This window comes from Danio rerio, chromosome 10, assembly GCF_049306965.1.
Source record: "Danio rerio strain Tuebingen ecotype United States chromosome 10, GRCz12tu, whole genome shotgun sequence".
Taxonomy (NCBI): domain Eukaryota; kingdom Metazoa; phylum Chordata; class Actinopteri; order Cypriniformes; family Danionidae; genus Danio; species Danio rerio.
In genome coordinates, this window is record NC_133185.1 from 30,574,501 (window position 1) to 30,600,723 (window position 26,223).

The 26,223-nt window shown below is 35.3% G+C and overlaps 1 protein-coding gene across 5 annotated transcripts in view; it reads right to left on the reverse strand.

The window, feature by feature from the left end:
* tiam1a (TIAM Rac1 associated GEF 1a) overlaps positions 1-26,223 on the reverse strand; it is a 121,303-nt gene that overhangs the window by 70,548 nt on the left and 24,532 nt on the right. Inside the window, exon 1 of one of the 5 annotated variants that reach the window (XM_001924009.9) lies at positions 19,984-20,176. The exons of the other annotated variants lie outside the window; for them this stretch is intronic. The gene's annotated coding sequence lies outside the window, so the exon portion shown is untranslated. Of the gene's footprint in view, positions 1-19,983; positions 20,177-26,223 lie in introns of those variants that run through there. 5 annotated transcript variants of the gene reach the window in all.

Here is a 26,223-nt window from a genome sequence, read left to right on the forward strand (position 1 = left end):
CATTCTGAAAAAAAAATATACACAAAGAATATTTCATAATATTAATGTACTTTAAAGTCTGCTTGAAATCAGTTTCAGTTGGAAGTACATCATCATACTGAAATAAATGCCTCAGCAACTTTGGTTCACACAAACTTTATGAATGCTAAGTTGTTTTGACCCAAATTTAAGTCAACAAGCATTCAGTTGGTGCATGTTATATCCAAATTTTAGTTTAAACAAACCAGCTATTTTACATTTTTTCCTGCATATTCTTACAGACCAACATATCCTTCTTAGCCCAGCTGAAACATATCGCTATACCAACACCATGCAAATAACAGACAATGATGACACCATTATAGAACTAGGAATCTAAATTCCACAGAACTTTGAACACGTTAAAGCAGAATTTTGTGGACAGTTTCTGTGTAAACATGTCATGTAATCATGAGTAGAGACAACAGAATAACAGTATAGAATAATTCTGTTTATGTCTGCATTCTCATAGTCTCATCAGACTAACTGCAAAAAACAACAACTTGTTTGTTCCTGTCACAACGGCCACCAAATATTTCACACTTTTAACACAGTCCCCACCCAGATACACACACATACAAACACACACACACACATAAAAAACAGAAGTTCTCGGGTATCAGATAATAATACCTTCCTCAAATCTTTTGTTCGATTGTTGATCTATAGGTTTGACTTCTTTTATTCTCTCCATTTTGCTCTTCAACCAGCTTATTTGAACAAGGGGGAACATTCTCTTTCTTTCTTTTTCTTCCCCTTTGCTCTGTTTTCTGTTCATAACAAGTATAATTCTGCTTAGTCGACACACCTAAGAACTATTTTACTCCAAAAGTGCTGAACTGAACTTGAGATGAAAACACAGCAGGTCATTTTCCAAACAGTGCTGATGGTAAAAAAAAAAAAAAAAAAAAATCCCATCGAGTGTGTCCATAAATCTACTCGCACTGTAATAGTGTTGACCTTTCTGTTTGTGGCTAGAAAACCAATTTAAGATCCTTCTAATCCACTTGTTAAGTTAGGTGACGTACAGAATATTGTTTTTGGGTCCAAGTCATTTGAATTGAGAAAACTCAATCTCCGTAGATATTAATGATCACTCGCTAACCACTGTTTAGTCATATCACACATTAAAATGACTCTTTAGTGTTGACTATAGAGTCTCTAAACTTGCTGCATCCCAGACCCCAATATTTTAAATTATTAATAATCCATTTGAGGGATGAAATCAACAACAGTTCTAATCTATTTCATGCATTACATTTTTAATTTCCAAAGCTTTTAAGATCTAAAAATGTCCACATATTGATATATGATGTTATGACAGCTGTTTTAATGTTAAGATGCCATTAAATTGCATCTTGTTACAGTTAAAAAATAGTTTGACAACAAACAGGAAATGTTCATGGGTCAATGACATCACCACATAGAAATTGTCTATATTATACAGCATTAATCCCTGTCTGAAGATCAGATCTTGGGCATGGATATCAAAATCAAAACAGTGATTAATAGCATATAGCAGAATTACAGCATATGGAATACAGTAGCCTAGATTAATACCAATTGGTGCGTATTTTAGCATTTGATATGATTCCATTTGATTTTTTTATTTCAAACAACATATCATACAAATCGCTCGGGACAGTAGACAGGATCGTTACTGGCTCGATCAGGCCAGTGCTGCCTTGTCACTTAAGTTTAATGTGGCTTCAACTGTTTGTCAATTGCATGTAAATACAGTCTTATGGTGCTTTTACACCTAGACATTTGTTTCGGAACCTGTCTCGTTTGCCCAGTTAGCACGGTTCTATTGGCACATGTGAATACCGCAATTGCGCTCGGATGCACGCCAAATCAGTCGGTTCGAGATCACCTGAATGAAATGAAGTATGGTGGGATCAATTATAGTGAGAAATCAATATGATCTAATGAACTAGTGAACCAGGCTATATCACAGTGTATTATGGTTGTGTAATAGCCATATATTTATGGCTATATGAAGAGAGACTTATGAGTATGAGTCATTCTTACCAGTAAATGTGCATTTCATGTTGAAAATGAAAGCAAGCTGAAATATGAACGAGGTGCTGTTAATCCATAAGAATAATTGGACGAAATTACCATCTAATCATTTATCCCTATTTTAATCTTCTAATATTGATCTGCCTCATGATCAGACTGCAGTCTCAGTTCTTCTATTATTTCTCTCTATAATTTAAACCTATAATGCATATTTTTAGCCAACGTTTTTTTTTTTTTTTTTTTTTAAATAGACTGATTAATTCAATAGATAGATTTTTTACAAAGCTTGACAACTGAAATAAGGCGATGTATTTATCTCTGATTTATATTTGGTGACAATGTCTGTGGGTGTCAAAATTAATGTGCACACTTTCGCTTATTTCGCTTAGCGTTGAACGCTTCTTATCCATGTACACATAAAATAGCAAACTAATTTAGCATTTAGGTTGAAATGAAGTGGGATGAAGCACAATATTAATTTTCCCCACCCCATTGCTGCCTCATCTATCACTTCAACTTATTTCTTCTTTTACTTATTACTTCTTTTTACATGAAACTTATTTCATCTTATTTTCATTTGTGTTTGGACCCAGAAACTTGTGATGCCAGACTTGACAAGCAGACAGTCTATTTCTCATTGACTGCTGTGTCTCTTTAAGCAAAGATTAAACTCAATAGAGCCCACCCTGCCCATGGGCCACTTTTCCCATTTTAAGCATTCCGCCACAGATTTCCAACAGGTAATGACCAACTTCAGATGAGAAGGACTTGAAAGCTGTGACAAATCAGCTTTGGGAATGAATGAGAAGAAGAGGGAGTGACGGAAAACATGAGAAAGGTTAAAGAGTCATCATCAGTTCATAAGAAGCTTATCACCACAGGTACTGAAGTGTTCAGTTGCTTTCATTATTTCTGTGACAGATCACTCCATGGAAATGTTAGAAACACCAGGATGGAAAGATTAACATCTCCTTTTTGCGAGAAAGGAGAGAGAAAAAACAAGCATCCAGAAATATTCACATCAAAACAAATGTTATGTTATTTGTATTTATTTATTTTATTTTCATGCTTAAGTGCTGAGATGTTTCTTAAAAGAGCTATCTTATATTTAACAGTCCAAAACCGACAGCTCAAAATACAAAGCCTCAGTTCTCAAAGACAAGATGAAGTCCCATCAAATCCCCTTGAGCATGAAGCACGGGTGACCGTTACTGAAGCTCTTCAAAGGGCCGGAGACATTAACTGTCCATTAATCCAAATGAAGCGACAGGACTCGTCCCTCATGTCTTCAGGCTCCTGAGCGTGTCTATGCTGGACAGAGCTCAATGAGCCGTAATGAGTGACTGACTGACGCTTTAAACGCAAGACACTGCAGGTGAAGAGGGTGAAAATATAACTTATAGTCACCATACAGCCACATTTGATCGGTTGCATTCAGCATTACAATTTTTTTTTTTCGTTTTACAAAAGTTTTTTTTAAATGATTTGCTTAAAAATGCAAATGAGAAATTATTTTATTAAATATCCACTAGCCTGAACACTTCTATCATAAAAATCTAAACATTGCATGAATCAGGTTCAATATTCTTCCTTCATTTATTTATTTATTTTGCTTTATTAAATATAAAGAGATTAAAGAGATCTTTCTTTGGATTAAACTGCCTGAAAAAATTTTTTGGTTGCAAACAATCAGGCAAATTATGTATAAACCACTGTAAAAGCCTTCAGAAGACCAAAACAGTGAAGTTTGGTCTATGTAAGACCTGCTAAAGTGACAATTTATGGTTTATTGAGGGAGAAAAAACACATTTTTAGAATACAACATAATTTTTATTATAATTTACAGACACTATTTTTATAAGGGTAATAAAAGAAACACTGTGCAGTGTATTTAGGATGTTTCTTTCCATTAGACTATAAAAATAATGAAAAGCCAAAAAGCCAAAAATCTCATAAGTGTAAAGCGTGTTATTAGTATTTATACAATCATTCTCTCTGGTTCTTGAATTTGATTGGCTGATGTTCATGCGATATTCTGCCAGTAACAGCACTGGTACAGCCTCTTAACCCTTCACCCTTCTGTATTACTCCGCCCACATACAGCAACAAGCAGAGGACACTCTACAGTTTGACAAAAATCGCTGCTGTTGGGCAACATAATGTACTAAGTTGAGAATGTAGTTGTTTAGATTGCAACTAGGCAGTTTATTTATAAGGATAGTGCCTATTTTAAAATATTTTAATTTCTAAGACAGTGTATCGGCAGCAATTAGCCTGTCTTTGAGCAAAGACGGCTGGCGATGTTCATCCACAAGATGGCAACATAGACCGAATAATAAGCCCTAAAAGAAAAACAGCATAGTTTCAAACTACAGCTGATCGAATCATTATGAAACAGGTAAATGACTTTCAAAGTCGATCTCTCTCTCTCTTTTATGTTGTAGTTCTGTATTTATACCATAGTAATATTGTAAACTCCCAATTGCAAATGAGAAATATTGGAAAATCTCTGTAGACTGATGGCGTTTCATGCTGTTCAGCCTTATAATCTTAAAATGTGAGCTAAATCAGCCATTTTGTCATCACTTTAGACATTACACTAGAGAATCATTCAAATACTAGCTTTAAAGGTACGTTGGTGAAGTAGCAATGGTTTCTGCTGTTCTGACGTCAGCAGCAGATGTGAATGAATGACGGAAGAATGTACTTTCTCTTAAAAAAGGATTCTGAGACTCTCGTGTTTGATTTTTTTTTTTTTTGTTATGCCATCAAACTGTTGTAAAAAAGCAATATCACTCTTGTAGCAGTGCGATATGGCTGTATATCGTCACTGGTGGGACACTAACGCACACCTCCCACCAGTACTGATATACAGCCACATCACACTGCTACTTGTGTGATATTGCTCATGTATACACTTTAAAAACACTGTAAATTGTTGCTGACTTAAATATTTAGTTGAATCAAATAAACTTGTGTAGACATCTCAACTTATAACAATCAAACAAGCTAACAATATTAAGTTAAACTTTGTATAATTTAAAATATTAAGTTGAATCTTGATAAACTTATTAAAATAAATTAAATCAACAAAAAAAACTATGTTGCCTTGACTTTTTGCAATTTTGCATTTTTTACAGTGTATATATTTTTGCATAAAGTCTTGTTTTAGGCCCCCATCAATCCAAAACAGCCTATTTTGCTTTCTCATGTGAAGTGCTTTCACACTGAACATCCAGCAGGGAGTATTGTGCTAGTGCTAAAAATACTATACTGTAACTAACTCAGTTTGTTCATGTGTTCTGGACTTCACAGGTAGTCATTTTGGCACCGGTTATAGTGGACGATGGTGTGACTTCCTGTGTGACCACCGGACGGGTTTCCTCTCTTTTTGTTCAGAAACACACCGTGACCTGGAATGTAATGTTATCTTAGTCTTTCAGACGTGTTGGTGATGGGGTGATGACAAACAGACACAGAGGAAAGATTGATAATTCACCAGGGTGACATACTATGATGATCGGGTTTGATAAACTAAGAATGATGGATAATTTCATTCTAGAGCTGCTTCACCAATTAGTGCTGAAACAAACATAAAAAGTGCAAAGGTAGACTAAAATAAAAATGTTAATAAAATGTAGGCTCTCCGCAACAAAATCAATTAACTATTAAAATAAAATAAAATAAAATAAAATAAAGGTTGCCCAATAATAAAATTCAATACTGATAACTTGTAAATATCAGTAGTTTTGTTATGAAAATAAAATAAAATAAAATAAATAAAATAAAATAAAATAAAATAAAATAAAATAAAATAAAATAAAATAAAGGTTGCCCAATAATAAAATTAGATACTGTTAACTGGTAAATATCAGTAGCTTTGTTATGAAAAGATGTCAAATAAAATAAAATAAAATAAAATAAAATAAAATAAAATAAAATAAAATAAAATAAAATAAAATAAAATAAAGGTTGCCCAATAATAAAATTAGATACTGTTAACTGGTAAATATCAGTAGCTTTGTTATGAAAAGATGTCAAATTAAATAAAATATAAAACAGAATAAAAAATGAAAATAGAATAAAATAACGAAGGTATCTGGAACAGGTTTATGTATCATTTGAACAAAGTACAAAGTCCCCATCTCATCCAACACCATACAAACTGTAATCTACAAATGTAAACCTTGGGTCGACATCAAATAATAGTAGATTTTTTCTGAAAATCCTTGCGGGCACCTTTCTAATCTGTGTCTTTCAGAAGCCTGCAGACCTGAGGATGAAGTTGGATCAGGATATTCCTGCTGAGATCCTAACAGGCCTCAAATGAGCCGCTCTGTGGAGTTCAGCTCTGTGGTCATACTGTACGCTCCTCAAGCACTTCACATCTCCAGCATAGAGCTCAGTCTATCTCTTTCAGCCAATTTAAACCTATCAGAGGGGGAGAGAGAGTCTGCTCGGCCATAATGGCAAAGGGTAAAACTAACTGTACTCTCAGGTGACCAAATTGCTTTCATGAATTTACCTATCTGATTCTATAAGCTATGATTCGGTTAATAGTGGCATACAAAACACCTCTAAAAATGTGCTATTTTAAATGTGCTCTATTCTGTTTTTTAATTCTATTGTTATAAGTAATGTTACAAACAGGTAATGTTAAGACTACTGCTTTGTTAAACTCATGCAAAGCTTTTAAGCAAATATGTTGCCATTTATGGAAGTCATTCTATTCTAGTATCTAATTTTAAATGCAAATTACTTTATCTCGTGCTCAATTTTTGTGTTCATTATCATGCAAAATTGCTGAGCGAATCATGAAAAACAATTTTATTTTGTTCTTCTTATACTTCTAAAAATCTTTATTTATTGCTGCCATTTTTGTATCGCTTTCTATTCTATTGTACTCTATTCTAATTTGTTGTTTTATATTTTATTTATCTTCACATCTTACATATTGAAGCCCATCATTCAGTCTATTTATTTACTTATGTAAATGTATTTAAATATATCTTTATTCAGTTTTTGTTTTATAATAATCTGTAGTATTATTGAATCATATGCAAATGTTCCCATTATTTATGTACAGTACAGTTTATAAAGTAATATTTCTGTCTTTTAGTAAATGTCTAAGCTATTTTTACAATTTTCATTTTTAAATTTGAAGCAACTTAAATCCAAGTCAATCTCAGTGATCAATAAAACTGTCAATGAAATTTGAGGCATAATTATGTAGTACAATTGCAATTGTCTACTGCAATACAATATGCTGTACTAAACAGAAACACATTAGCATATAACAGCAAAAACAAAAAATCCAATAAAACCAGCTGTTATACATTTAAAGTACTATAGTAATAATGTATAGTAAAGGGAAACATTTAGGAATAAGCATTATTTTGTGTGTGTGTGTGTGTGTGTGTGTGTGTGTGTGTGTGTGTGTGTGTGTGTGTGTGTGTGTGTGTGTGTGTGTGTGTGTGTGTATATATATACACAAAACTCTTCATTAATGAATTACACTACACAATGTAGTATCATTAATAACTATCATGAACTACTAGTAATAGTAAAGCACAGCCATTTGAAACTTTTTGGCTAGAGACTTCCGGTCTCTTTTACTTTTATTCATTCATAATGTGTTTTAGACGTTAAAAACAGCTCGTTTTACTGCTTCATGTTGCAAACTGATATTTTCTTATTATATTATTTTTTTTGTCTGTATAGTCATGTAAACACTTGTTTGTAAAGCATGTTTGACCGTTTTCTGCTGTTTATTATTCCTACACATTTCTCCAATAGACAACTGAATCGGAAGTTCTAAAACAATCGCAAAAATGAGCACTTGAAGAATAAGGTCAACACTTTAGCCTTTTCTACAGTAAACTATATATATATATATATATATATATATATATATATATATATATATATATATATATATATATATATATATATATATATACACGAAGAAGAAATTGCCACTCACCATCATATGGATTTACTTTCATCGGCTAGACACCGGCCTCACAGTGAATGTCGGTGCCGTCACTTAGTGATCTGTGATCTTAGACATGTGTGTAGACACTACTGCACTACCTGACTAAAAAACATAGCTTTGCTATAGAAATGATATTTGATTTATAAAGTAGCGACACTACCGCCACGCTACTGAGAAATGTAGTTAAGCTAGCAGCGACGCTACTGCCCAACTCTAAATATTATATAAATATTATGTAAATATCATATGAAAAACTTCAGAGAATGAAGCTTTGTTTATCAAACAAGAGGTTCTAATTGGATTTGCACTGAAAATCTTAAAACAAATTTTATCATTATTTTTATTATGATTATTTATTCAACATAAAACTGCTGTCTTTTCTGTTTTATTTTTTTGTTTTCTGGAAATAACCAAAAAACATTGCTTTTCCTCATTGTTCTCTAAGTACCAACTACAGGCAGAGAGCAAAACTGCATTTTAATTCAGCCTGTCTTGCACATGTTTTATGTTTTATGTAGAATAATTTAACAGAACAAGTCGAATCACATTGTTTTTACTTTATATTTTGAAAATGATACAATCAAACTGACAAAATAAATGAATGAATGAATGAGTGAATGAATGAATATCATGAAAAATCCAGACTTGTGCGGTAAAAACCTGCACCCAATTCATCGCCATCATCCTAATTCATAGAGAAGCACCAGTCATTATCAGGTTAGAGGCAGAGCAGTTGGGGGAAATGGAGTGTAAATGGGGCTAATTTGTGTCCTCTGTCTGGGGAAAATGGAGTGATGACATGCAGGAAGAGAAGGAGGGCTGCAGATGGGTCTCTCACTGATCAGAGGGGAAAAATGTTTGGCTGAGGGGCTCGCGATTTACACACTTCCAATGACACGCTTGAACAAAGAGTGCCAGTCTGGGGGAAACCGAGAGAGAGAGAAACGGGGAGGGAAAGAAACAAAAGGATGAACGCGAATTGAGTACGTCTGGATACTGCTGTGTGCTCTTTTCTTATATGAAAATAATAAAACAAATGAATAAAAGAGAAAGAGACTTCTTTAAAACTCGTAGTGAGTTCATGATGAAAATAGTAGACAAATGATTTCCACTTTGTGCTTCAGATCTCATCTGTGTATTAAAATCAATCAAGATATACATGCATGTTATATGTTGTGTACATGAATGTATATGTGTTAGTGTTTCAAAAGCTAAATTTCACATTGTTGTTCATTATATGGGGAAAGAGGGTTCAGACACAGCTGTAGACACTTGGGTGTTATTTTACATACACATAATCTTCTGACTAGTGGAAAAAAACCTTGATTATTCAGACTGAAGTACTTTAACAAATTATGGAAGAAAAAAATACTGGTTAAAGGGAACGGTTAAATTAAGCAAAACGTTTTAAAATAAAACAAAATATTAATGTTTAATAAAATTAAGCATATAAAATAAATACAACAAAAACTAGATTTAAACCTAAAATGTATGCATTTTAAATTAATAGCATAGTATACATCTAACCTGTAAATATAGAATTCAATGCAATACAAAAAAATTAAATTTTGTAATGGCCAGTACAGTTTGTAATGCTTTCTTTCTTTTATTCAATATATTATTTGAAAGACTTTAGAGAATGCAGCTTTGTTTACCAAACAAATAGTTCTAATTGGATTTACATTGTAAAGCTTAAAACTAAAGTTTTTTTTCTTATTTAATGTATTTATTCGACATAAAACTGCAGTTTTTTTTTTGTTTGTTTGTTTGTTTGTTTTTTGTTACAAAAGTTTTTGCAAAAATGGCAAAAAAAGGTCTGCAGATTTTGCCAGTCACTGGAAATAACCAATAAAACACATTGTTTTTTTCCCCATTGTTCTGTAAGTGCCACCTACAGACAGAGAGTAAAAGTGCATTTTTATTCAGCCTGCCTTGCACACTTATGTAGAATAATTTCACAGAACTAAAGTCGAATCATAATGTTTTTAAATTTTACTTTGATAATTATACAGTCAATTTGACTAAACAATGAATGAATGAATGAATGAAGGCATATTCTACTGTTTTTTTTTGCAGACTTATGTTTTTATCTAAAATGATTTCAGAAAATAAGATTTGATTTAGTAATGGGTGGCTCAGTGGTTAGCACTGTCACCTCACAACAAGAACGCTGCTGGTTCAAGTCCCAGCTGGGTCAGTTGACATTTCTGTGTGGAATTTGTATCTTTTCCCTGTGTTCATGTGGGTTTCCTGCAGGTGCTCTGGTTTCCCCACAGTCCAAAGACATGTTGTATAGGTGAATTGAATAAACCAAATTGCCTGTAGTGTATGTGTGTGAATGTGAGTGTATGGGTGTTTCCCAGTATTGGGCTGCAGCTAGAAGGGCATCCTCTGTGTAAAACATATGCTGGATAAGTTGGTGGTTCATCCACTGTGGCGACCCCTTATGAATAAAGGGACTAAGCCAAAATAAAATGAATGAATGAGGATTTAGCAATGTGAAATACAATATTAAAATTTTATTAGTAATATTTGCATTTATAAATTGCAATCAAAAGCTTATTATAATCAAAATTGCTTCCACATCTTAGGGAACAACAATAATGTGAGTTACTCCACGAAAAAAAATCTAAATTTTCTTTACATTTTTAAAATCTTTTGATACTTTTAAATTAAATAAGATGTACAGTATTGTAGGCCAGATTTGAACCTCCATATTAACATCCACAGCATCAAATACCAACATTTTGCACTGACCGCAAAAGCCAAGACACCTAAAGTCACATTTCAAAGTTTCTTGTTTCAGACTATCATCACTCACACGGGCAGATTGTGTCAAGTGTTATGTGAAATAATGACCGTTAACACGAGCAGATGACAAATCCAGAATGAGCACACACATGCACCCAGAGCTCTGGGATTCCTGCTGTTGACAGAGTAAGAGAGATAAAATCAGGCTTTGGCTTGAAGCCCACGGCTCTCCTCATCTGGCAGGAAGACCCAGTGGAAAAAAGAGGAGCCCTGAAAGCCACAATGGTGCTAAAGCCCTTTCTCAGCACACCTGAGACCAACAGACAGAAACTGAGGAGAAAAAAGCCTACAAGCCCTGACAGGTCTGGATAGTGAGGAAATCAGTGTGTTCATAGGGCCTAAAGCCATTTTTAAGGGCCTCGAGAGACTTCATTTGAGGAGGAGGGAGGCTGGGATTCCTTCATTCTCTCGTTCTTACACTCTCTAATTCTCTTCATTTCTTTTTTTGCACCTGCGTCAACAAGCAGAAGCTCACAAACAAAGTGCTTCTTTAGGAAACTGAAGGAGAGGTGAAAAAGGGCAGGGAGTTGAAAAGCTTAAGCTTTTGGGTCCTGAAAGGAGAGGAATGTCTCACGCAAACAGAAGAGACACACGACAAACTACAAAAGCAAAAATAGACAGAAAGCTTTTGAGAAGAACAGCCGGCTTACTTTTCAATTGTTTCTTTGTTTTTATACCCCGTTTAAACTAATGTTTTCGTTTTAAAACGCATAAGTTTTGCTGCGGTTACACCTTCCGTCAACACTACGCCAGAGTTTTCGAGCGCAGAAAACTGAGCTTTTTTGAAAATGCTGAAGAAGCCGTTTTCATTTTAAAATGCTGCTGCTTCGTGTTATTGTGGATGGGGTCAAACAGAGACATCTGAAAACAGAGGTGTGGCTGCAGACATTCGTCTATCTGATTGGGGCTTTTTCCTCAATATTAAGTAGCCTACACAAAGTTCAGTCCTGCATCCAAGTTTGATTTAGAAAACTCCCGAGGACACATCGGGTAACTCTTCAAAGGAGAACAGTGGACTTTAGATAGTCATTCACCTCACCCTGGCTACGTTGTTTCACTTTCTCAACAATCAAATTAAACATGATATGAGGAATTGCCTGTTCATTTTGATATTTACAACTTAACAGACTCCAAAAATGTTGAGGTATTGTGTAGCTACATATTTATATGATCATCATCTTCACTGTATGCATACTTATAACAAAACAGAGCCTATAAAATTACTGCCTTCTTGACAGGATGAATTAAATATCACGTTTAATATCCATACCGGTAGATTCTTGATGAATCGTCCAACGTATGACTGCCTGGAGCTCAGACACGCACATACACTGCAGCGCATGCCAGACTATGTGTGTGGTCACGTGATGTGCATTTTAAGCAGTGTAGTGTGGATGGAGAGCACTTCAGAAATGCTAGGTGGAACTCCACTGTGGATGTGAACTTCGTTTTAAAACTAAAATGTATTAGTGTAAATGGGGCCTTAATGCAAGTAATTTTATTATAAAAATCAGTGAGCTATATAAAGTGACATAAAATAAATATAGGTTGACCACAACCTAATAAAAAAATTACTTAATAATATAACTAAAATATAAAAATTAAACAATAGTAAAGAAAGTGCTCATCGCAAGGTTTGTTTTGCAATATTCGCTTACTCAAACTTTTCAAGAAGTGGAAGTAGAAGTAATTTTACAAGAAACGTTTGTGCCTTCCTTGAAACTATGGCATGTGCTAATGGGTGAAGCAACACTAAATTTATACCATTGCTGGGATTTTAGAGGGGAAGGCGGTGAATCTTATCTCTTCATCATTGTATTGTGTGTGTGTGTGTGTGTGTGTGTGTGTGTGTGTGTGTGTGTGTGTTTGCTTATGATAGTGACACTCAACCTTTTACCACAAACACAATATAGCCATTTCTGTCTATCAGTAATTTGGTTACAAAACGACATAGAAAAATAAAATAAAATAAAATAAAATAAAGGTTGTTTATTCATAAAGTTAAATACTACTAGTAACTGATAAACATCAGTAGTGTTGTTATGAAAATAAAATAAAATAAAATAAAATAAAATAAACACTTAATGTATCTCATTGCTGGGATATTAGAGAGGAAGGCAGTCAATCTTATCTTATCATCATAGTATTTTGTGTGTGTTTGCTCATGATAGTGACACTCAACCTTTTACCGCAAACACAATATAGTTGTTTCTGAGGCGCACACACCAGCGCCATGGTCCAAACCACTACCAATCAATACCCCATTACCACATCAGTGCCAGACACTATTTAGGCTCAATTCAGAGCAAGACTTACTGCTGACCAATCTGCCCTTTAAAAACCACCTCTATCTCTCACACACACACACACACACACACACACACACACACACACACACACACACACACACACACACACACACACACACACACACACACACACACACACACACACACACACACACACACACACACACACACACACACACACACACACACGGCCAAAAACCACACACTCACATAACCAACCATATACTCTGTAGCTCTCACCTTCTCCCCCTCAGCAAGCTGTCATGTCCCACAGAAGGTGTCTCATCAAAGTGCGTCAGCAGTTAACACACTTTACCAGACTGCTAATGAGAAGGCTGCTTATCCTGCCAAAATCCTGCAGTTTATTAGAGTGGGCTGTATTGATAGGATCGTATCATTTCAAATACGTCAAAAGTAAGTGTATCAGGGTTTCTGAAGGTTTTTGCCAAGTTAAATTTAAGAAATTTTTAAGACTATTATGAATAATAATAATAATAAAAATTTTAAATATTTTAAATATTTCTTAGCAAAATATTTTAAATATTGTGTTAAGCAAGCAAGGTTTACTTGTATCCATACACTTTTTTCCAACATAAACTTTCTTTAAAACAAAACATAAAATGTACAAATGTTTTAAAAGATATAAAAACAATAATAAACTAAATATATGCGCAACAATCTGTCCGGGGGTGTGTTTCCGAAAACCATTGTTAGTTAAACAAGGTCACAAGTTCCATCGTTAAAAACATTGTTGATTTAGCGTTTTCCAAATCCATTGTGAACATCCGCAAACTGCATCACAAACTTGTATGTTTCCAACTAAACCTCTAGAACTGTGGTTAGAAGCATAGTTGGTTGTGTTCTATTCCCAGTTATCCCCCCTATGGCCTATTCATTCAGAACATTCCAACATTTAAACTCAGAATGATTTTTTAAAAATCATCTCCCTTAGGTGTAATTTGCTTTCAAAATACTTTTACAGTTTCAGGTTTAGTGATCTTTATGTTAACAATTGCATTGCATTCGTAGTGCACTTTGAAAACCATTTTTGAATTTTAATGCGGAATTTACATTTCCAAAGTTTGTGAAAACAAAAATATGTAGCACACGTTAATGCTTTTAATATATAGTAGGCTATTTATTAAGTATCTGTTCTGTATATGACATAGGCCTGTTGGTTAGAACATTTCTGCAGTGGTTTGAAAGTATCAAGTTGTAAAAGTAGACCTTAAAAAAAAAAAATTATATATATAAAATTATATATATTATTATATATAAATATAAATATAAATTATATATATATTATTATATATAAAATTATATATATATATATATATATAATTATATATATATATATATATATATATATATATATATATATATATATATATATATATATATATATATATATATATATATATCCTACTTAATAATAGTAATAATAATATATTTTAAATTAGTTAAAATTACTTTTTTAATTACTTAATTAATTAATTACTTTTTTTTGAGACTTTTTAAAACCCAGCGGAAACCCTGTGTATATAAGTGGTGTATTTTATTTACATTAAAAGATCATAAAGCAGTATTGTCACCTTATTTCTGGCATATTTGTTTGCATAGCAATAGACTACAATGCTAAACAACAGATGCTACTAAAGGAGCATGTATGTAGAAAACAAAAAGGGTCCCAAAACAGAGCCTTGTGGTAAGCTGTATTTATAGAGTTACAATCAGCTGTTTATGTTTTACAGCAATGTACCAAACATTAGATGTGCTATATACACACAAAAAAGCTGTGATTTTATTATTGGTTTAATAACCCATAAGATTAGTGGACCCTAAAGGGGAAAAACAAGTTTAGTTTTACAACAGCATATGGCTACTTTTAGAAGTATTTTACGATAGTATTTAAATATAATACTATAACACTTGTGATATTTTAATGTTAAACTGCCTGGAGAATGTTCAAGAGTCTAATCTGTCTTGAACGGGACCACTGTGCCCCCAGGCAGCAAGTTTGTATGTCTTTATATTATTGTAATCCTCTGACCCTGCTGTATGTAAAAGAAACAGTGAAGCTTCACAGCCTGTGCATTTGTGCCGCATAGTGCTGGAATCACCAAAAAAGCTTTAGCTGAAAGCAAGAAGCTGCTTTTATCCATACACACAACCTCTCCTCTGTGCCAAACAAGCGGAAGAGGCTCAACAAAACCTGCACCCGCATGCCACAAGGCAAGAATGAAGACACTCGAGTCTCTACTTATAAGAGAACTAATTTAGAAAGTAAAATAGACCAGCATGCAGTGGCAGTCGATCCTTTCAGACTGAGATCAGATCTCTTCCAGGTCAGTAGAGGATACTGAGAGAGCCAATCTTTTCTCCCTCTTTGACCCGTGCGGCAGAGGAGTCTCTTTTGTACTTTGCCTGAAAGGAGGTTAGTCACAGAGGCAGGAGCAAGTTGGATTAAGTCGCATTAAAGAAATAACTCACCTAAAAATGCAAATGCAACACAAAGGTGAACTTCTGAAGACAATCCCTGCCACTATTTTTAGTAAAATAAAAGTTAATGATGACTTCAGCTGCCAATCTCTAAAATGATAAGGAAAATCTAAATGGTATGAAAGTAAAACCATAGTAAATTTTAGGGTGACATTTTTTAAAATAAACAAATAATAATAATAATACTCATTAAAGTCCTGTTATAAATTGAAAACAACTATTACAAATCAGATTCTAAATCACAGGTCCTATATAAGCAACCCAGGCTCATTATGATTATGTACCCCTCTATACATTTCTGGAGAGAGCAAAATATGTCCCAGGAGCTACATTTTTGCACAAACTCTAGAAAAGACGCAATATGCGAATAGCTCCTAAAAGGCCACCGACATTTGCAATCTCCAGCAGTTGATCATCTTGCACAGACATACTGGATTCACCTGATTTGTTGACAAATGGGTTGTGGATTCATCCCTGGAAAGTTCGTAGGTCCTTCACTTGGCCCTTTTCTCTCAGCAAAAAAACTTTCCAAAGACGTGTGTTTCTTGCTTATTTTGCGGCTTGTGTTTTAAATTTGGTTGTTCAAGTGACCCCAGATGTAGGCGACAGAATATGGTTATTTTTTAAAATAAATGACTTTTCAAAATAAAAGATCGTTCAGACTTAGATAATAAATAAAATAGAAATAATTAATGAATTCTTGTGTGGCCCAGTACCAACTGATCCATGAACCGGTACCAGTCTGCGGCCCGGTGGTTGAGGACCACTGTTTTAAAAAGCAATGCAGAAAAAGAAAAGCCTATTGATTTTTACCACATTTTCAGATTTTACCACATTCTCACACTGTTTTTTACGTCTTTATATCATTTTTTAGCTTTTGTTTTTGTTTTACTTGCTTTCTCGAACCATTGTTCACCGGACTCAAACCCCATTATCGCGGTCAACTCTGCTCTGCGTCCTAAGTCCGCCGACGTGCTTACGGAGTTACCCGACAAACTGGGAAAAGCGGGATAGCTGTCCATATGGAGGTAAACAGCCAGCTGGTAAGCACGAAAAGGAACAGCTTCATATCGCCTCGTAGCATTCGTTTAAAAGATGAACAGCAGCCATAAGTATTTCTGGCTACATAATTTCCGATCTCCAGAAACGCATATAGGGCTACGTTTTCAGAATGAGCCTATGTTGTGTAAAAGCAGCACAAAGAAGAAAACAAAAAAGGTGCCAAAACAGAACCTTGTGGTATCCCTAGATGAAATAACGAATCACAGCCTATTATTTTACTTTAGACAGCATTGCTTGAAATCATTTGACATGTTTAAATGTTCTATAGAAATAAACAAGTTCTTTTTTGGTTTAATAACTGTGAAAGGTTCACAGGGTTAATTCTCTAGCAACCCCCTTCACTTTCCTTGCTTATTCTATCTGGCTCTATTTCTTCAAAACTTCTTGTCAATCGTCTGACTGAAGTCGTTAGGTGAATCAGCAAGTAATCTGTGGTTTGCCTGCAGCTGTGAGGCCCGTCTAAACAGGCTTGTGGTCGGAAGATCTTCGAAGATTAAAGTGATCCAAAATGTGTAAGATCAAGGCCTTTGTTGTGACAGGTAAATTTAAACGCTAAAACGGCTTCTGATTTTGTCTGATAAATTTAGCTGGGAGATGCTTGATCTAGATGTTAACAGTCTATTCACAACTGTGTGCACCCACAAATCACCTTTCTAGACACACTTGCTTCCTGTATCCACACATGCACCGGCGCATTGTTTGTCTTTTGACTTAGCAGGAATCGCTTCCTCGTGGTAAATAACTTCTAAAACAGTGCACATGTGAATCTGTCTTCCTGCATTGGGGTTAAAAATGTCATTTTTCTGGTTCAACAGGATTTAAGGAAGAGATGACATGTACGAACGTCAGAAAGATACATTAACACACCCTTACCGTAGGCCTGTTCTTGCAACAAATTACAGTTAAATTCATTCTATAACATCCCATTATTCTCCTGCTTTTAATAGAAGTTAAAGGTGAAAGTTCAGACATCGTGACCTAAGAGGAAAAATGGTAACACCATAAATGTTTGGCAAGGTTTTGCCATTTCTCTGTGACTTTTTTAGAAATTTCAACCCCACACAGATAGTAAAAGCTCCCCTGACACAAAGAGAGAACAAAATTTGTGGAACAAAGCCACAAATGTATGTTTCCAATTCATTGTTGTATTTCACTACCCCCTCATCATCTCCTCCTGGAGGTCTACGCTTACACAACCACAGTCAAGTGCTAATATTGAAAGAGAAGGACACGCTGAATGAACGGCGGACACGCTGCGTTAAGGGACACCCATTAGCAGGAGACAATAGGGAATATCTGTCAGGTTTCGCACATGCACATCAAACATGAGGATTATAATACCTCATACAAGACATGCTGTTCCTGATGGGATTAAAGAGGACACAAATGTCACAGATAATCTATAATGGTTATATTATTTTCTTGTTTGAGCCATTCTGGTTTCTAGGTTATAACAATGTATAAGCTATCGGTGAGAACAATGAGTGCGTGTGTTTGATCACACAGTACGAAACTACTTTAGAGCATCTGTAACAAGTTTAAAGATAAATACATTAGAATGAATCTCTCTGAAAGACATAGAAGTGTTAAAGAACACAGCCATAATCTCTATACCTAATTAATTTACTGTATGTACAAGAATGCAGCTTTAGAGTTTGTTTATTTCTTTCTGGAAGTTTGAAGTTCTATCAAATTATTATAATTGATTGACTGAAACTTTGTGCTGTTTCTTTCAGGTTTATTTCAGGAATAAATTGCTTAAAAGAACAACGAAAACTGTGAAATTGAATCAATTTAATGCATTCAGGAAATACTATTGGAAATGGAATGATATACTTTTTCATCCAAACACTTTTAATGCTCACAAAACCTTGGCTTCCTCTCTTTATCTGCCCAATCTCTGTCATTAGCTTTGTTAATGTATAAAATACAACCACACGCATTCATGCCTGAACACACATGCCCCATTTCACTTGAATAACCAGCAACTACCGCAAGGTAGTTTTCCCAAAGAATCTCCAGTATTTTGTGTGTTAATAAAGCTGCTCATTGATCTACACCACCAAATCACTACGCTCGGAAATCAATCTGACTTTGTGATAACAGCTCGGTTTAAAGGAAGGAGTGTGTTTATTAAGTCTAAACCCTAGATTAAACAGTATATGACAGGAGCAAGAAGATAAAGTCCAGATATGAGCTCTTAAAGGAGACAGGTAGTCTCTGTCCAACGCGTCTTGGAGGGAAGTCAGTGTGGGAAGAGTGTGGTTTATTGTTTGCACTGTTTGCTCCTAGAGTGAAGTCTTTGTTTGGCCCGTCTGAGTTCCTCCACAGCGCACTCTTCGGTAATTCATTCATAAAGACACTAGACTGTGGAGAGACCTCAGGCGACTGAGGAATCTTGCACCCCGTGTGCCATCTCTGTCTGACTGTGAACAGCTGAGACCTACAATACTGACCCTCTGAACCCAGACAGACTGGTGAAAATGTTAAAAGTCCACTGCATCCTAGTCTGATGATCTCTGTATAGTCTGATAGCCTCTAGTTTAGGTGTCCACACGTAATCTCTTCTAATGTTTTTCTTTGACTTTGTTGTCTCTTTTGACTGGTATCTTTCCTTAGAATCTGAGTTCAGTTGCTTTTTTAGTCTTCTCATCACAATGAATCACATTCCACAGAACTGTAGACCACACACTCCTACACAGAAATACACACTGAACGATCCTGGAGCTGCTCTGTAAAACTTTTAAATGAGGCACATTATTCATGAGGTAGCACAGTGGAAGTTAACAAGGCAGTAAAGCATTTTTACATGCTTAAACTCAGAATTTAAGCACAGAGACACTCAGATTTCATTCAAAATACAAGACAATTTGTGGCACAAGAGCAAAAATAGAAAGCGTTTTACTCTGTCCGGTGAGAAAATTCACACGCACACACAAAGACGGCATGTGTGAGAGAGAATATATACTGACGGATCCTCCTCCTTGGCTTGCAAACAATTCTGTCTGGATAGGGGCTTTACAACCACAGAACCATTTGTCCCAAAACAAACCCCACAAACAACACTGAATATTGATTGTCCAGCATGAGACATGCTCTATGGCAAGTAAACCTTATTAACCTAGTATTGTGGCATTCATCACTGTCAACCGTCCACTAAAGCACAGGCAAAGGGGACTCAACATACAAGACACCAATGTGCAACTGCAAAGGCATCCCTGAAAGGCAGGAAAGCAGCATGAAAATACAATTTGCAGTGTGACATACCTATAGGGTAGATCTTAGGTCCGGTATTGTTTCTTCAGTAAAGTATCCTAACATCAGCACTTTGGATGTCTCCTAGCTCAGTTCCTACAGGTAATGTCTCCTCCAAGTGCTGGCTGTAATCCTGTGAGTCTCTGTGTTTCTCGTCTGTCAGAACTCCACAACACACTCACTCCAACCATGTGAGGATGAGTCTGTCCGCTGAGAGCGCAGAAAGGGGTGTGTGCGCACGCTCTCTCTCTCTATCTCTTTCTCACATTTGCTCAACCCTCCCTATTCCTCCATTTGGTTCTCCTCCCCCCTCTCACTCCACCTCCCCCCTTCGTCTCTCTTTCTCATTTCAACTTCTCTGGATCAACAGTATCTGCCAGCACGCAGCCTGGGTCTTTACCCCTAAGCCTTAAGACACCCTGTTTCCTTTTAAATTGCTTGCCAGTGAGCCCCTTAGATAACACACTTGCATACACAAGACAAACATATGTACATATGCACATATTATCCAAATATAATGCATAAAAATTATATATTTTATTAATTTCACTATCAAGAATAAATCCTTTAACATAATTATTTTATTTGAAGTATGATATTATTACTCATTTAAATGTTTATACAAACATTATAGAAAAATACTGATCTTTGACTGCATATATTATGTTGTGGTATTATTTGAATAAACAATAAAATTAAATAATGCATATTATCTTATTTTATTGCGTATTTTTATTTTTTATTATTAAACTATAATGCACATTTGTTGTATTATACGAAAAAACTAAATAAATGGACATGCTGTAGAAATCTTGAATTAAGTCAAATTAAATAAAAAACTTAAATGAAAAGTGAACGTTTTTATGTATGTGTAACAAAGCTTTTGGCAACACTCACATAAAAGAACCTATATGAGAATATATACGCATAAATGAAACCTATATGCATTACATATGCACATACATGATAATATATACGGTGCATATATGTATGCCACATATAGGCAAAATGGAGGTGCATATATGTGCATACAGGTCATGTAGGTCTCCTATTTACTTGCTTCATTACATCCACATATAAGCCCTATATGTCCATACAAGAACTAAAAAAAATGCAAAACACATATGTGTGCAAACACTTGAAATTAGTATCAAATGTAATTGACATGTTATGGAATTTACTATGGCAAATAAATCAGAGGAAATGAAAAGCTATGATGTCTACACATTTTGCTGAGACATTTACAAGGTTAATTCTTTCTTATATGAAGATAGAGGAATAGAAGGAAATGTGTATAACAAAATGGTTTGTAGTCTTTTTTATTTTGTTTTTGTTCTATTCATTTTTTTGTCTTATTTTTATTCTTGTACTATTTATTTTTTCTTGTATTATTAGATTGTTCTTAAGTAAACAAAAATGTGCATTTATACATGGGGTTTTATTTATGTTGTCTAGCAGTTATGGATTTTTATAATTTTACTAATATATAGGTAAACATATAGGTGAACATATATGCACATTTGTACATATGCATATATGTACCTTTATAGGTTAAATGTTATAGGTTTTTTTTTTTTTTTTGATTTTTTAAAAATATTTCCTAAATGATACTTAACAGAACAAGGACATTTTTACAATATGTCTGATAATATTTTTTCTTCTAGAGAAAGTCTTATCTGCATTATTTCGACTAGAATATAAGCAGTTCTTAATTTTAACATTTTAAGGTCAAAATTATTAGCCCCTTTAAGTTACATATTTTTTTCGATAGTCTACAGAACAAACCATCATTACCCTAACCTGCCTAGTTAACCTAATTAACCTAGTTAAACCTTTAAATGTCACTTTAAGCTGTATAGAAGTCTTGAAAAATATCTAGTCAAATATTATGTGCTGTCATCATGGCAAAGATAAAAAAAAATCATTTGTAGAATGAGTTATTAAAACTATAATGTTTAGAAATGTGTTGAATTTTTTTCTCTCTTTTCGTTAAACAGAAATTGGGGGGGGGGGATAAACAGGGGGGCCAATAACTCTGACTTTAACTGTATATGAGCAATTGGAAAATGGCCAATTTTATATTTGTCACTTAAATTAAAAACCTATATCGAAACCTATATTAAAACATATGCTTATACAGGTTCTTTCCATGAGGGCAAACCAGCTGCACTTCTCCCTCTTAACTTGACTTTCATTTGCATGTAGTCTGACCAAAGTTCATAACATACGCTAGATCAGGCCTGTTAGTAGGCCTATAGAGAGAAACTTCCTTGTTTTCCTCTGGATTTATGGTTGAAAACAGAGATATTGTGCAATGCTGCGGGTCATGTCCGCCTCTGGCTAGTCTATCAGTGGGAGAGGGGGCCGTGGGAAACTCCACACTGATCCTGGTTGTGGAGACCAGGGATTTAACCCACAGCAAACTGCTGGGAGCCACCACAGCACAAAGAATCTAGTATTATTATTTCAGAGACCCCACTGTAACTGCTGGTCAATAAGTAACTAGTGTTTACAAACCTGATGAATGGAAACCGTAGACATATGTATGCACGTGCATTCCTTGAGTGTTTTCTTTTATAGGCTGCCACAGAACTACCCCCTTTAGGCTGTTGTGTTACAATGGAGAGTGAAGTTAAGATTAAGTTACTACTTATCAGATTAAATAATCAGGGAAAAGGAAAGTTTTACAGCCTCTGCTTGGGCTAAAAATACGTTTACAGTAGATTAACACAAACCCTTCCATAATAATCAGCGTACATAAAAAGATATGGATGCTAACAGACAAGTAAACACAGATGCATCAGGCTGTTGTCACTCTGGTAAAGTGGCTCAGGATCAGGCTTAAGATGGGGTTGGTTGTGTGGGTCACGATTCTGATGATTAGGAGGGACAGATTTAGAGCATTTCACACAGATCAGTGAGTACAACAAAACCTGTATCTATAGTGATGTGCTGGATGAATGGGTGGAGAAAAAAGACAGTCAGAAAAGGGTGCATGCCGTGTACTAGACAACTAAACAAAGTTGCTGCTGTTAGTTGACAGGAAAATACTGTTTGTGACACATTAAAGTTTTGCATTATGGTCTCACATGGGCTTTATTTACATTTCACATTACAATACAACAAATTTTGTTAAAAAGCTTATATATTAAAAATGTATTTATTTTCCTTCGGCTTAGTACCTTATCTATCAGGGTTCGTCACAGCGGAATGCAACGTCAACTATTCCAGCATATGTTTTATGCACTTATAGCACAAGTTTTTGGACTGTGGGGGAATCCACAGCACCTGGAAGAAACCCAGGCAAACACAAGGAGAATATACAAACTCCACACAAAAATGACAACAGGCCCAGCCGGGACTCAAACCAGCGACCTTCTTGCCGTGAGGCGACAGTGCTAATCACTGAGCCACCATCCCACCCCTATATTGAATAACAGTAATTAAATTTACCTCAGAGTTGGCATGTATTCATTGTTGTGCCTGTTTGAACGTATTAAACCACATTAGCATCTAAATAATGAAAAAAATCCAGGACAATGTTTGTTACTACCAATAAAACTGGTCAAATTTGAGCTGTCAAAACATTGTAGACTCTTTTTACATCTGTATTTAGTGCTGTCTATTTTTTTATTGAATTGATGAAATGCATCTTAATACCTGGTGTAAACAAACCCACAATGTTCTAGTGAGAACAGTTAAAGCCCAGCAGGCACATAAGACATTAGATTCAGGTCGATGTCAGGTGACCAAAATTCAATGTCTAGTCAGCATCTAAAGACAATAACGTCCAATAATTATGTCTAACAACATTGATATTTGGTAAATTTTAGGTTGTGTTGGAAAGTCACCAAAATCCAATGTCGAACCAACATCTTAAACCAATATATTGATGTCAAATACTGCCATTTAATCATCAGGTAATCATCTGATAGATGTCATATTGGTAATATCCACACAAAATCAAGCTGTAACATTGTTAGACATTGATATTTGGTTGATTTTAGGTTGGACACTGATGTCGTGCTGAAGTTGGGTTTTGACGTCAACCCGATTTTCATCTCCAAAGAAAATGCAACGTCCCCTGATATTGGGGTACAATGTCAACCTGATGGCATGTTGATGTATTGTGCCTGCAGGGAAGGTTAGTCTACCCAAAAATTTTAAATATGTTATTAATTAGGCGACGCAGTGGCGCAGTAGGTAGTGCTGTCGCCTCACAGCAAGAAGGTCGCTGGGTCGCTGGTTCGTACCTCGGCTCAGTTAGCGTTTCTGTGTGGAGTTTGCATGTTCTCCTTGCGTTTTTGTGGGTTTCCTCCGGGTGCTCTGGTTTCCCCCCACAGTCCAGACATGCGGTACAGGTAAATTGGGAAAACTAAATTGCCCGTAGTGTATGAGTGTCTGTGTGTGTGTGGATGTTTTCCAGAGATGGGTTGCGGCTGGAAGGGCATCTGCTGCGTAAACATGTGCTGGATAAGTTGGCGATTCATTCCGCTGTGGCGACCCTAGATTAATAAAAAGATTAAGCCGACAAGAAAATGAATGAATGAATGAATGAATGTTATTAATTACCCACCCTCATGTCGTTCCAAAAATATTGTCAAAACATTCCATGCAACTTATGTGATTCAAATGTAACATATAAAGCTTCAAGAACACTTCTGTGCACCCAAATACTGTAAATACTCTTCCACATCAAATTAGGGTGTGCATTTACTTTGCAGAAATCAACACTTGCATACGACATATTAAATGCGGTGTATTGCCAGTAAACGTGCACTATGACCTGTTACGGAAGAGAATCCAAGGCAAACAAAAGTGTTCATGGAGTTTTTGTCTGATTATAGCTGAACCATTGAGGTCACTGTTTTTATAATGTGTTTGGGTCCTTTTCTGGACCTCATTGCTGTATATGGAGGGCCGGGGGGTTCTCAAATTTCAAATATCTTAAAGTGGGTTCTGAAGATGAACAAAGATCTAATGGAATAGGAACTAGATGAGGGTGAATAATTAATAACAACATTTTAATTTCTGGGTGACCTAATCCTTTAACATCTCAATAAAGTGGAAATGCATAAAACGACTGTAGATCTGTTTGTTCAATAGACAATGTCATCTTGCATGACTTCAGAAGACTTAGAAGGTGCATAAATTATTCGGACCACTATAATTATACTTTAATGATGCTTTTGTATCCTTTTTAAAGCTTGAACCTTTCAGTCATCATTCATTGAAAATGCATGTAAAAGAGCAACTAGTGCAGAATAATGGGCATTATACTATTATATTTAGTAATTAGGATACTTTGAAGGCACATGCACCATTGCATAATGCCTGGTAGACAGGACAAATAATAAGTGGCTTCTTCTAAAATGCATCGTACAAACTTCACCGACCGTGAGAGCCGAACATGTCTAAGCAAGGAGAAGGGTGTGGAGAACCAGATAATGTCCCACACTACTTTTCATCACCAACTAAACTTCCCCCCCAGAACAAAGCCGACACACCTTTACTCCTTCGGGTGTTGGTGACATTCACACAACAAACAGGCTCTAAGAAGTCACAATGACGTTTGAACATGACACATAAGACGTGAATGGGATTTACCTACATGCACAAGTTCTTCCCTACTGTAAGAAGGCGCAGATCTATTTTGTGCAGTGTTCTGAACATCACTCACTGCTGACTGGCCGACTGCCACCCTAGAATGACTGGAATAAAGCTGCCGTGAACGTGTTTAGACAAGCACAAAGAATAACGAGTCAAGGTGTGAAATGCTCCACCTGTATGCTGTTCTCCTGTGTCTAGCACATTGTCATTCATGACACGTGTTTTATTCTAATCTTGCAAATACATATACAAAATTGTCATTGTAACTTTCAGTACAAAAATTCTTCTTGATCAAGTAAATGCAGAAGTGCTAGAGTTAACCGCATTCGTATGTTATTGCATATGAGCTAATATGCAATAAGCTTCACGCTGTAGCTGTGTCCCAAGTGCCACACTAGGCACTTATGCACTTAAACACTTACACACACACAGCATTATAGTATATGAATGTAGTGTCTTCCCAAATGGAACACTAACAAGTTTTTTTTACTAAGCGGAAATTCAGTTGCCAAATTAGCAAAATAAATGACTAAACTACCAAATAATATCTGCCATGAGTATAATCGCATTCACCATCGGAAGGCGGTACAATAAGTCTCATATAGGAGAATAAGTAAAGTAATCCAACATCAGTGTCCGAAA